The sequence below is a fragment of the Rousettus aegyptiacus genome, unplaced genomic scaffold, assembly GCF_014176215.1.
Source record: "Rousettus aegyptiacus isolate mRouAeg1 unplaced genomic scaffold, mRouAeg1.p scaffold_m13_p_11, whole genome shotgun sequence".
Lineage (NCBI taxonomy): Eukaryota > Metazoa > Chordata > Mammalia > Chiroptera > Pteropodidae > Rousettus > Rousettus aegyptiacus.
The window spans coordinates 34,367,382-34,380,798 of NW_023416286.1; the positions used below are offsets into that span (position 1 = coordinate 34,367,382).

Here is a 13,417-nt window from a genome sequence, read left to right on the forward strand (position 1 = left end):
GCAATTCGTGATGAGCTCCTCATAGTTAGAAGACACTTGGGACGTTGAGAGGAACTAAAACATGCAGAAATTATAAAAATTATATGAGGAAATGTAACTTTTTGTGTGTGTGGAAGCTCTCTACACCACAACGAGGTGGTTGAGATGGCAGTGGTGGTGGCGATTTTCATCTTTGTCTACATTTGACAGGTTAGGAACTGACTGACACCATGGCAAAGTAAATGTACAAAGTCACAAGAACATTAAATAAAAAGCCTGGAAAATGAAACCATGGACTGTATGTTCTTTTCAAATTAGCACCTGCCAAAAATCTTTTCAACGAAGTTTTTTTTAATACTTTTGGCTTGGTTTGGTTGGTAATGGATCACTTTTAATTTGTATTTTTAATGGAAAAGTCTTCACTGTTCTCTTAGATACTTATAGGAAAATCACTATAATTCATTTTCATGGATTCACATGTTTTAACTCTACCCAATAATTCTAAGTATATACTTATAACTTAATAGTATACCCTTATTTATGATGATTAATAATTAATTTAATTAGTGTATATAGTTGCTTCATTTTTATGTGAAGTATGTAAAAAGTGAGATTAACTGAAATTATTTAAAATATTTTCTAGATACTGTTAAAAGTTTTTATAATGGTATACTGACATTAATGGAAGAAATGAGTAGATAATTGGTGACATGCTATATAGTATACCTCTGGGTCATGGGTTTTCTAATCAATTAACTGTTATACACAAAGCCATAGTAAACCAGGCCACATTCATTTAGCATTTTCCCTATGGGCCTACTCACAATACTCTGACAAATTAGTTATTTAATTAAAAAGACCAGAAATTGTCCTATTTCTTATCTCTCTCAAAGATTTGTAACCAAAAGTTTATGATATTGAATGAGTACAGGCAAGATAACTTTGCTATTGCCTGTATTTCTCCATTAAATTTAATGATGTTTTTTCATGTGCAACTTTAGGAGATTATTGGTTATTCTCATCTCTAACATTGTAGATTTCCCACCATGAGGGAACTAACTGCTTTGGTAGTATTTTGTTTTTAGGTCTGCTAGATTGCTTTTTTGAAGCCAGGTACTGCTTCCAGTTTTGTAAATAAGCATCCTTTGAAAGAATCACAAATTTCAAGCAAGTTTATCTGTCAATGATTCTGATGGCATAATGTCATTTAGTACTACTTCATTTTCTTTGGTAAAATCTAGTATAGAATTTCTGCAATTTGTCCATTTTTGATTTGAGCATTTTTATTTCTTTCGTGGTCCCAAAATTAAGGTAATGTTTCTTTTTTTTCATTTAATTTTTGTGTTTTCTTACTTTTCTGCATTGGAAATTATAACAGTGCTTTGGAATTTCATTCATAGGTACAAAATTCTAAAGTCAACTCATAAAAGTGACAATTAAAAAATGTAAAGCTTTAGGATAATTACCTTAGTAAATTAACTATTTAGACACATAAACAGTATAAGTTTAAAGTGCAAAGCATGATGGTTTGATTTACATACATCTTGTATTGACCACAATAGGTTTAATTAATATCCATCATCTCATACAGAAACAAGAAAAAGAAAAAAAAGTTCTCCTAGTTATGACTATTAAGACATACTCTCTTAACAACTTTCCTATATACTATGTAGCATTTTCAACTACATGTTGTACATTATATCCTTAGCACATATTTATATTATAATTGGAAGGATGTACCTTTTGACTCCCTTCCAATTCCTCTGCCCTCTGCCACGCCCCCTCCCCCCAATGCTTCTGATAACCACAAATCTCATCCCTTTTTTTATGAGTTTGGTTTTGTTTGCTTTTGAATTTGACATATAAGTGAGACTATACAGTATTTGGCTTTCTCTGCCTGACTTATTTTACTTTGCTTAACATGCTTTTTAAAATCTGCCTGAAGCCATAAACACAACAATATTTATTAAGATACATTTAGATTGTATTTTCTATAATATGGGAACAGCACTTCTGGAAAAAGGAAAGACAAATTTTTAAAATTTTAGTAAGAGACTTTCAGTGGTGTTTTTCTATAGGCACAGAGATAGAAATTCATTCAACTAAGCACACTATTGCTTTGAAAACTTAGCTGTGCTCTAGTTACATTAGGAAAAAGCACATGATATTTGAAATCATGATACGAAGGTGGAAAATAGTATATCAATTTAATTTGTGAACTATCCTATATGATAGACAGCAGACAAATTTACTTTTTATTATATTTGAGTCTTCTTACTATCCTTATTATATTTTTGAATTATGGGCTACATAACTTAAATTTGAATAAAAGTCAATGTAATAGGGAACAAAAATATACTGATAAAACTCTAAATTTGGATAGTAAAAAATGACAGTGGCACATTAAAAATCAATATAGCAACAGTGTTTTCAAGTTAATAATAAGAAAAATAGCTTTTCTTCCATTAGAAGATCCTCTTCTAAATTCCATACATGTATTATATCACTAAAGGCTAAATTCAAAACAAAATAAAAAATTTTAAAGCTCCTCCACTAAAACAAACCTTTTAAGGTACAATCGAATGCATTGTAAAATAATATTTAAAATTTAGACAGGTTATGCACTTTATTTAATGTCACCATCAGTTTTGTTCTTCTATAATTTTAGATAATAATTCCATTCTACATCGCAGCGAAGTTCAGTGAACAAAGCGATGCTCGAAGGGTATGCTGAGCAAGATGTCATAGTATTGTGACTTTTAATTATTTTAGTTTTATCTATACTTTTTCCATAAGATCTTTATATTTTCTAGAAACTTCCATGGGTCAAAACTCCTTAGACTAGAGTAGCAGATAACACAAGCCTCTGGAACAGCTGGACGTAAAGGGATAAACAGTGGAGAAGTCTGGGAAAAGTGAAGGGTTTCACATTCTGCTGAAAACAATAGGCTAATGCTGGCCAAACACAACACTTTTAGGGACCAAGTGCGATCCAAATTTAATGTGAAGAGTACAGATTGAAAATTCTGCATCTGAAAACTACATTATTCAATTAGGGAGAAGGAAGTAATAATGCAAAAATAGCAATGATCAAAGCTCAGTATCTTTTCCTATAATTCATATCTTCTTTCTTTTCATATGTTTTCTATTCCTGTCTGTGTTACCACCATTTCCCCACAATTGAAAGCTGGGAGTCAATGTCGATGCCTTTGTTTTTAAGCCTATCATTGTGTCCTGCCATTTTTTCTCTCATTTATTTATTCTCTTTCATTTATTCTATTATTGCTATCACTTGGTAGTATATATTTTACAATTTCTATACTTAGTAATAATATTCTAATCCCCTTATCTTTATTTCAATTCTTTTTTCTCCAATATGTTTTACACCAACTAACTAAATGACTAGCCTCATTTATTATGTCAACTCAATAACCTGCAAGGACACCCAAGTGCCCGTTAGATAACTAGGAAATTTCTCGATACACAAAATGTATGCTCCATTTCCAGCCAAATTCCTCTTCCCTTATCAATGTAAACAAGTACATGCTTCTTGATATAATTACTTTTTCTACCTCACACTCTGTCCAGTATCTCCTGTTTGCATTTGCTCATCATGTAACTCTTGCCCAGAATGTCCCTATCATCATTTTCTTCATTGACTCACCATCTCTCAAACCCATATTCAGTCCTAACTCCTATAATTATATTCATCCATATTTACATATTAGAAAAAGATAGCATATCTGACAATTAGTCTATAGGTTCTTGAATGAAAAGTATATTATCATTTTAGTTTTTTTTTTTTTTTTTGTGGGTATGTGTTTACCTTATGTGGTTTAGGTATTCTGTACACTTATCTATTTTTTTCCTTAATCTACCAAGGAAAGGGAGAGGATTAAAGACTTTCATTAATGTATTTCTTCTCTATATTATTTAATATTTTCTGTAACTTTAACTTTATGAATGCTGCTATTCTTTTGAAGCGTAAAGTGTTTGTAACTGTTATATCTTTATTATGGACAGCCACATTTAGCATTACGAAGTTACATTTTATAAAAAGTATGGCGTTACACTTTTCCAGTCACATTTAATGTTTTACTTTGCTTTTTTCCCTTGAATTCAACTGTGATGTTCAGGACCCTTGCTTCCACTTTGGCTGCAAGGGGGAAATGTGAGAATTTACATAGAACACATCATTGGAGAATTTTCATAAGCCATTATGTAAGAAAGCATTCATTTCAGTATGATTAGATTTAAAATATACATTTCAGACAATTTCTGTTGTGTGTACAGTGATTATTTTGGGGTGGAATTATTAGGAGAATGTTGTTCTTTTAAAATTATTTAAAATTTTTTTGTCAGATTCAAAAATTAAGGGAAAAGCCATGCCTCCACAGGCAGGGAAGAAAGCAAATGATAATAAACTAGCCCACTAGGCAGGCAGCACTTTGGAATTTCAAGCTGGATGAGTGACTCATGATTTTCAACCTCATTTTTACTTTAAAGTAATGTCCAAATTTTAAAGTAATTACTAAAAATCTAGTGAAACCAAGATTTAACTATTGGAATAAAATTATTTAATAACAAGAAGAAACAATTAATTTAAGTTTTGTGAATGCATCAGTGTTTCTTTGTCAATAAGGCAAAGAAATAGTACAGATAAGTGTACTATTTATTGCATTTATATAAAAATAAATATGATATTACCAATATTCATTATCCCAGTCTGAGTGGACCTCACAAAGTGACAGAATAGGTACAAGTACAAAGTTTAAATATCATCTTTATAAAATCAGTATCAGAGTTTACTCTTCAATTATGAAATAGTTACATTTCATAATACTTTAATATACTAAATTATTTCTTGCATTTTTAAGTGTAATATCAGCTATTTGAAAACTAAGTAAATTTACTACTATGACACAACTTCAAACCCTACATTTTAAAGACCTCAAATTCAAAACATTTTCTATATAGAACGTGATAGGTGAACAAGTAGCAAAAATGGACTGTGGTGGCCTCATCAGCATCCGTCCCCCTCCTCATCCTCTCAGAAGCTTTCTAGAGAAGGGGAGACTCAAGGAACCATGTGTGGTTTTTGAAGAGAAGTAATGACTAGACCTGCAGGGCAGGTCAGTATTCCCTGCTACAGAAGCATGTCCCCCTGAATGTGGCTCTGGGGCCTCCTAAAACCCTTCTTGTCACTTGATCCTGGGTCATAACTGGGTTAAAGCTTTCTGGAGTAATAAAAATACTGCCCTCTCTCCCTGTGTGTAGAATACATTGTTAATGATCTACTGAGCATTGGAGGACAATCTAACCCACTGAAATTTTTAAAAGATTTAAAAAAAAAAATTTTTTTTTATAAGTGGTAAAGGACCTTGGAGACCATTCAGTCCATTGGATCCTTTAACAATGAAAGGCTAAGAGACCTGCCCTCCATCGCCCTTCCCCTCTGGTAACCACCAAGGAACTTATACAGTGTAATAAACCAATGTAACCTCAATTTAAAAACAATCTTTAGAAAAGAACCCACAACAGCTGTCTAATTGTTGAAAAAGAAACAGAGAGAGAGAGACAGAGAGAGACTTACCCTGTGACATAAAAGCTCTTTGCATTGAGACGTGTTTACCAGACAGGTGGCTGGCTTTCTGCTCAAAGCTCTTTGCCATCGAATCATAAATAGTGGCTCTTGTCTTGCCTACCATATAATAATTTAGAACATGCACCTAAAAGTCATTGTTCTAAGTAGTTAATATATCTGTACCTTTTTCTCCTGTAAACAGTACAGTATTTATGGCTAAAATACAAGTAGACTTTTTATTTTGATTTGTTCCTTTGCTTTTTAAACTATTAGGAGAATTGTTCCACAAAGTGAGGCTGAATGATATCTAAACCTTATGCTTATTTCTTTTTATTGAAATACCTGTCTTATCGATTAGATTCGGAACTGAAATAATTGGGAAATGAAATCTTTATGTATGAATTCTATTGGTAAATTTGTTAGTTTCGAAAAAAATATATATATATAGTTTTACTTTCCAGGAGTTTTGTAAGAATTCTTATACTGCGGAAAATCAGGATACAGTCAATGCTGTGCATTATCTTCTTCATGGTTATGTAGCATATGATATAGTGTTTAATTTGAGGTTCTCATTTATCTTCATGATTAATGATTTGATTTTGATATTTTGAAGTTAAATATATAGTAAATGTAGTTTTTTATTGCTAGTGTATAACTTTTATTGAAGTGTATAACTTCCAAATACACATGAATGTAAGATATTAGATATAAATTCTACGTCTGTTAAGCAACTTCCTTTTGTTATTTTCCCTGTGAAATTCTAGGTTTTTACTTGGCGATCATAAGCACAGGCTTTTATGTGTATGAAGGATAATATTCTTGCGACAAATGTTAATTGAGCACCAATTATGTGTGAGTTTACGCTCCACTGGAGGAGAAAGATAAGCAATAGATAAGACAGATGAGTAAATTTTGTACTATGTTAAGAGGTCATATGTGATATGGAAACAAAAAGCAGAACAGCGTAATGGGAATCTGGAGTCTCCATTTACGCACATGGGGAAAGCAGGGTACAATTTGTAAATTAGATAGTCAGCAAAAACTTGCAAGGACGTGACGTTAGTTCAGCAAATATCTGAGGGAAGAATATTTGCAGAAGAATATGTGGCAGTGAGGGAGGAAGAGCAAAGTAGAAAGTGAAGTCAGAGGAGTGATGAAGGAGAATATAAGGCAGGTTCTTGAAAGCCATTGTAAGGATTTGGGCTTTACGACAGGGAAAGTGAAGAACTGTGACAGGTACTGAGCGAAGTACCCGCCCCGGAGGCCTGTCTGTCCGCGTTCTCATCTGACCTTCAAGCTGTCTCTATTCTGTTGTCACACATATGTATTCGTCATTAACAAATGGCATATATACATTTCAACTTGATTTCTATTCAATATTAAAATGCCAACTATATTGGTATTTATATCTGGACTCATAGATATGCTGTTAGTTTATCTGTTCATTATTTGTCTAGTAATAGATTCAACAATCAGTGACATAACATATCTTTATAAATGACGAAGCCAGCTCCTTCTTACTAGTCTTCATTTTCAAAAGCAACTAGGCTGTTAGATGAACATTCCATATTTTCTTCTAATTTAGGTAACAAATGATTAAAATACACTAAATTTACCAGTTCAAATTCTGACACTCTTTGGTAAAAATACAGTATTCTGGCCGAACTCCTCCAAATATATCCTTTTTGTTTACCCTTTAGCACTTCAGAACTGTTAAATATTAAAACTGCTAGGCCTCTTGATTAGTCAGCTACCACTACGTAATTTAAAAATCTAATACATGGTTGAAATGGGAATCATGATAATGCTGAGAAAAGAGAGAGAAAATCCCAGCAGACAATGGCTTTACTTTCATTAAACATTCTCTGGGATTAAACATCAATAGAACCCAAGTCCCTCAGAGAGATTTGCTTCTTTGTCTTGAGAGGGTCAAAGTCACTTTTGCAGCATAAATTTCCCCTTGCTTTTCCCATTTGGTTCTAGTCTTGAAATACTTCAGGTCTCATGGTTTCTTAAGTGAAAGGAAAGGAATCTTGGATACATGTATCATCTTTGTGCAACCAAATAATAGTGGGGATGATTCTCATTTAAAATCTTATTATGAGAGTAAACCTCTCCTCCCGGAATATTATCTACAAACAATGATAGGAGTTTTAAAAAATTGCTCTTTTAACAGTAGAGAAAAACTTACATATTATACATTATACGTAATATAATTTTATAAATCACTACATAGAATTTGGTCACATTGGAGAACTCGAAAAAAAGGGGGGGGGGGGATTACCATACCATTGGAATACATTTTTTCATTACCATTAATTAAAACTATCTGAATATCTTTCACTTTAGTTACTTTCTCTCACTTCCAAGTTTCATCTTAACGTGAACATTGTCAGATGTGTTGGGGGAAAAAAAAAATCCTTTCCCTGATCTAAATTTGATCATAAAAACCTGTTGAAGCTGCATGAAATGGCAACAGTTTTAATTGTGGATACAAAACACTGTCTTCTGTTCTTTAATTTCAAACAATGTATTTATTTCGAAAGCAGTGTTTTTAAGAATTATCCAACCTGGGACTTTCTAATGATTTGAGGAAAACATTAAGCTAATGAGTTTATACAGCAATTTAAGGATAATAAAGTCAATCGTATACTTCACACAACCCCCTAATAGACCTTTCTCAAATAGGATTTTGCTTTTTTAAACATAAAAAAAATCCACTAGAAAAGTTTTAAGTATTTTTTAAAAAGCAGACATATAACACGATTATGCTACTACTTCCTGTGGGGTCTTTTTATCATACCTAAACAGTGACTAGACATGACCAAAGAGAAATTATTATTTTTCTTTACATTGTGAAATACACTTCTAAGTAGATTTCTCATAATTAAACTTCATCTTTTGGTTCTATTGCTGCAACTCCAGTTTAGTTTTTCAATATAACTGAGTTGACAACATGTTGAAATTGAAGGATAGACAATTTGGTGTATGAAGCTGACTTATCCTTCCTATGCATAGGTAACTAAAACAATGAAAAGAATAGCGCATTGGGATAAGTCCTTATAGTTAATCCATGCTTGCTGTGTTCATGCGCCAAACTCTATATGAAATGCTGGACGTGTACAGACATATAAATCCTAGTCCCTGATCTCAAAAGCATATATCAAATCACTTGAAACCATAGTACAGGAGAATGATCAAGTGTAGAGGCTATACTATAAAATCTAATGTTTTATTCGCTATATCAGTCTTTTCAGTTTGCCATGGACATCTTCTGTTACCTCTGCAGCAATTCTTGCTTTTACGTCAAAGCCACTAGAGGTGACTGGCAGTAACTGAAAATGAGCTTTGTGTGTATTCATAAATTTCTGGGGATTAGTAACATGGAATAAAAAGATTATGTGAAGTACAGGTTTTCATACATAGGCTGAGCTCTCTTAAAGATGCTCCCTATGGTGAGCAGAATACAAAAATAGCTAAAAGGCATATTCTGTTATAACATGTTCACAGACTGCTTTGTAGTCTTCTTATCTCTCTTTAAACCTTTCTTTTTCAGCCACCACTATCTAGGATCATATGAGATATGATCAAAAGAAGCAAAGGATGTTAAGTATTTGGAGTATGGGACATACTTAGTCAGGCGTGAAAATCTATGTATCTATGTTTTTTAATCATGGTGCTCATTGAGATTATAACAGAAACAACAAAATGACAGGCTCATACTCGGCTCACATAGAATCATCATTCCTCCCACAATATTTAAAAAAGACTTATTAGAGACTTTGAACTAATAGTTACCTGGCCTTTAGGGAGCAGAGCATGTGACAGCAGCTCTTCTGATGAGATGAGAGGGAGAAAGGAAAAAAGAAAAATATTATACTGTTGATTTAAAAATATATTTTAGCTTTTAAAGTTCCTGATGCTTGAGGAAAGGTAGTGCTTGTAGAAATAACATTTCTACTTAAAATGTTGCCATGTTGCCTATTTCCAGATCGGATATGTGTTGACGATTCACAGGCTCTTACCAGGACTTCAGGACCACAGGAGAGAAATTTCCTCCCAACAAATTGTGACAAAATAACTTTTAGATGCCTATTTTGAAAATTCTGCTAGTGTTCATGGTAAAACGGCATAATTTGATTATCAGGAGACAATTTGTTCTTTATTCGATGCCTATTTTGAAATAATGTTTAGATGTAGAACATGTATATTAAAAAATTGTTACCATTTTGACGTTTCAGAAAATAACTTTAAATTTTGCCTCATACCAAACTTTTATGTATTGTAGTTATTATGAAATAGAAAATTTAAATATCTGTGTTTGTAGAAAAGTGATTTTTAAATTAAGAATAAATGTATAAATTCCAAAACATCAGATTGCATTAAAAACCTATCATTATGTTTAGAGAAATATTGTTGTATTTGCAAATGTCACAGTGAATTTCCATGAACTAAATTAAAGAAACAATCCTTCTATAAATAATTCATGCTATATTTTAAGAAAATTTTTATTTTTTAATTTCTAATTTTTCTTCCACAACTTTAATTCATAATTAGAAATCATTGTGTAGTTATGTTACTTGCTAGCTTTTTAAATTATTTTTATCTTCAAGAATGTCTAAATTCCTCAATTACACTTTAAATATACTCCAGTTCCATTAGAATTAAAATTATTTGATCATGTATTTGGAGTGTGCTAGTAGATGGTTTCGTCTTTGCCTTTTTTCACCAGAGCTTTGAAGAAAACTGTGACTGACACATTTTTTTTATTGTCATGTGTTTTAAATATTAAATTTTTTTTAAAAAGTTTTTGGCCAATTTATTTTTAATAAAGTGTTTATTCAAGATTCATTTTAAAAAATTTACTTATTCTTTTATTACTTGAAAGTAACAATATAACGAATTACAGATCCAGATATTGTTGTGTTCAATTATGTATACGCTATTCATAAATAATTTAAATGTGCCCTTTAAAAACCTGATAAATCCATCTAATTATAAAAATAAACTTACATTGGATGCAAACACTAATTTTATTTTTTGAAAATACACAGATTATTTGGGATAATGACATACGTAAACAGCAAAGCTTACTTATCCCAGTCAGCGCATTATCTTGGAGCTATACTTAATAAATAATTTTCAAAATCGCGTAAAATTTTATTGAACACCAGTAAATAACTAGTAATGAAAAAATTAAAGAAAAATAGCATCCTCTCTTTTTAAATTCCTTTGCTTAAGAGGCCAGTGATTTTTACTTTTAATATCAACGTTGTCAGCCTTTTCTGCTTGGAATTTAATAGTTCTGAGTGCTCATGAACTCCTGTGGACTCTTTTTCTGTTTTCTGTCTTTGTGTAGAACTATGTGTTTTTATTTTGTTTGGTGAAAAGTCGTATTGATACTCCTCAATATAGTGCAAAGCAGAATTTTTAGAGACAAAGATAGCCAGTACAAGTCCAGGCACTGCCAGAGACTTAGCTGTATCGTATTTAGTGTGCTGGGTATTCCAATCCCAATTTTTTCTTCGACAAAATTAAGATAAGACATTACAGGAAGGCTTTTGAATGATCTCCCCAGCAAACTCAGTTACTCAGAAAGAAAAATAAGCTGATGTTTTGGAAAAGATACTTGACTAAAAAAAAAAAAAGAAAGAAAGGGAAAACTAGTGTAACTAATATGCCATGATTGACATTCATCTGTAAGGTAGACATTGTGAAACCCTCATGATCTCTACTTGATTCTTCTAGTTGGTTGTTAGGACAAATTTTTCAATTAATTAATTTATTTACCCAATATTAATTGAGCATCTATTCTGTGTCGGGTATTGTTCTAGGAATTGGGCTTACAAAAATGAACAAAAGCCAGAAATGTTTAACTTCATAGTTTTTACATTTTGGTGAGGGAAGTCAGTAAATAAAGTCAACCAGTAACATAAATAATATATCAGATGCTGATGTCATGAAGAAAAACAGAGCGGTCCTCGGGGATAGAGAGTTCAAATTTAAATTAGATAATTTTGTGGAAGATTAAAGATGACTGCAAACTCTTTACCACCTCTGCCATCCAGGATTGGAGAATCTGCCTGTGGTTACTTCTACAGTAAAATGTGGCAAAAATAATGCTCTACCATTTCTGGGCTCAGTCTTTAAGATGATTGGAAACTGCTTCTCTGTCTCGGACATACTGCTTTGATAGAAGACATCCATTATTCCTCACAATGCTGTGAGACAGCTTAAACAGCCATTAAAAAGAACCACCTGAAATTAGATAGTGCTAGGAAGTCCTCAGCTGTTCCATACAAGCTAACTGGGACACCATACCTGCGTGTGAAGAAACCATCTTACACATACCACTCAGTCAAGCATTTATTGACTCCAGTCCCATTCACCTTTCAGCTTCAACTGCTTGAATAATCCCGTGAAAACTGTCCAATAAAGCCATGAAAGTGAGAAATTATAATGTTGTTTTAAGCTAATACATATTTTGGAATGGTTTGTATGCAGCAATGGATAACCCAACAAACAAACCAACAAACACATATTTGGAACAAATTTGAAAATTGTGAGGAAATAAGCCATGCTGATCTTTATGTTAATTGGTCCATTCACTACAGGGAAGATGAGAGTTTTAACTGGATCTCTAAACATCTGAACAAGCAAAGTGTCTGCTCCGAAAACCTCACAGGTGTGTGGACTCAGACCAGTTTCAGTGCTCCACTTTTTTTCCTTCCAGGGATGGCTCTGATTGCACGTCAGAATCATGCCTCCACCTGGTTGTTCCCTTACCCTAGGGGCTTATTTATCACAGTCAGCAGACTATGGTTCTAATCATTAATGAAGCAATTAACTTTTCTGCCTCAGGGAAATAAGTTTAATTAATCAAAACATTCTTGCTAAGTTATGTCGACCAGTATAGAATGTTCTGTAATTAGTGATATATATTTTAAAACTATCTGAATTATAAATATTATCATTACAAAAATGTTCATAACAAACATATTTTAAAAAGGAAACTCATTATTCTTCTGGAAAATTTTCAACACATGGGCTTTCTCATCCTTTTCAGTATCAATGCTCAATTATCATTTGAGAAATCGCCTGGATGACCGGAGATCACACCAGTCAGTACGTTAAAACTCTTGGTACTGTTTTGGATGCATTGGAACTGTTCAGAAATTCTTATTGATAGCAATTTATTTATAAGCTGCACACTTTGTTTAATAACTCGTTCGAAATTCTGAGAGTAAATCCTTCTTGATCCCTGTATTACATGTGTATCTAGTTTATCCATTCATTTTAAAGCATGTAGAGACATTTAACAAGGTTTTTTATAATATTATGTGGTTTCCATATGTTGCTACATCTGTACATCAGAGCCAACTGAAGAGTTCAATAAAAATAGATGGTTTCAAAAGAGGAGATCCTGGGAAATTCTATTTTTGACAAAATTCCTGGTGATTTTGGTACCCAGCCACAAAATTAGGAGGGTAAAAGAAAATCTCCAAACTCTGCATATTCTTTTTCTTTTCAAAGATGTTCTTTTTAATATTAGGAACTGATTTGTTTAAGCACAGTATTAAAATAACATTAAAACCTATCAGTTTCTTGATAATTCCACTTAGTCCCAAATTATTAAAATGTTTACCTTAGCTCTGAACTTTGTTTGGGCCAGGATATATTTAATTAAAATGTTAAAATAGTATTTGAGCATTATTTAAATTATATTCTAGAATGTTTTAAAAAGTCTGAAGCACAGTTTTGAACTATTATATTATTGTCGTCTTTCTAGTACACTATACTTCACACCAAGGGCATTTTTATTATTAGTTGAATAATGTTGAACTCCAAGCCCAT

General features: G+C 32.3%; 1 protein-coding gene across 2 annotated transcripts in view; it reads left to right on the forward strand.

Annotated features, from left to right (window-relative positions):
• Nucleotides 1-13,417, forward strand: part of GPM6A (glycoprotein M6A) — a 239,976-nt gene that overhangs the window by 185,048 nt on the left and 41,511 nt on the right. The gene's annotated exons all lie outside the window — the stretch shown is intronic.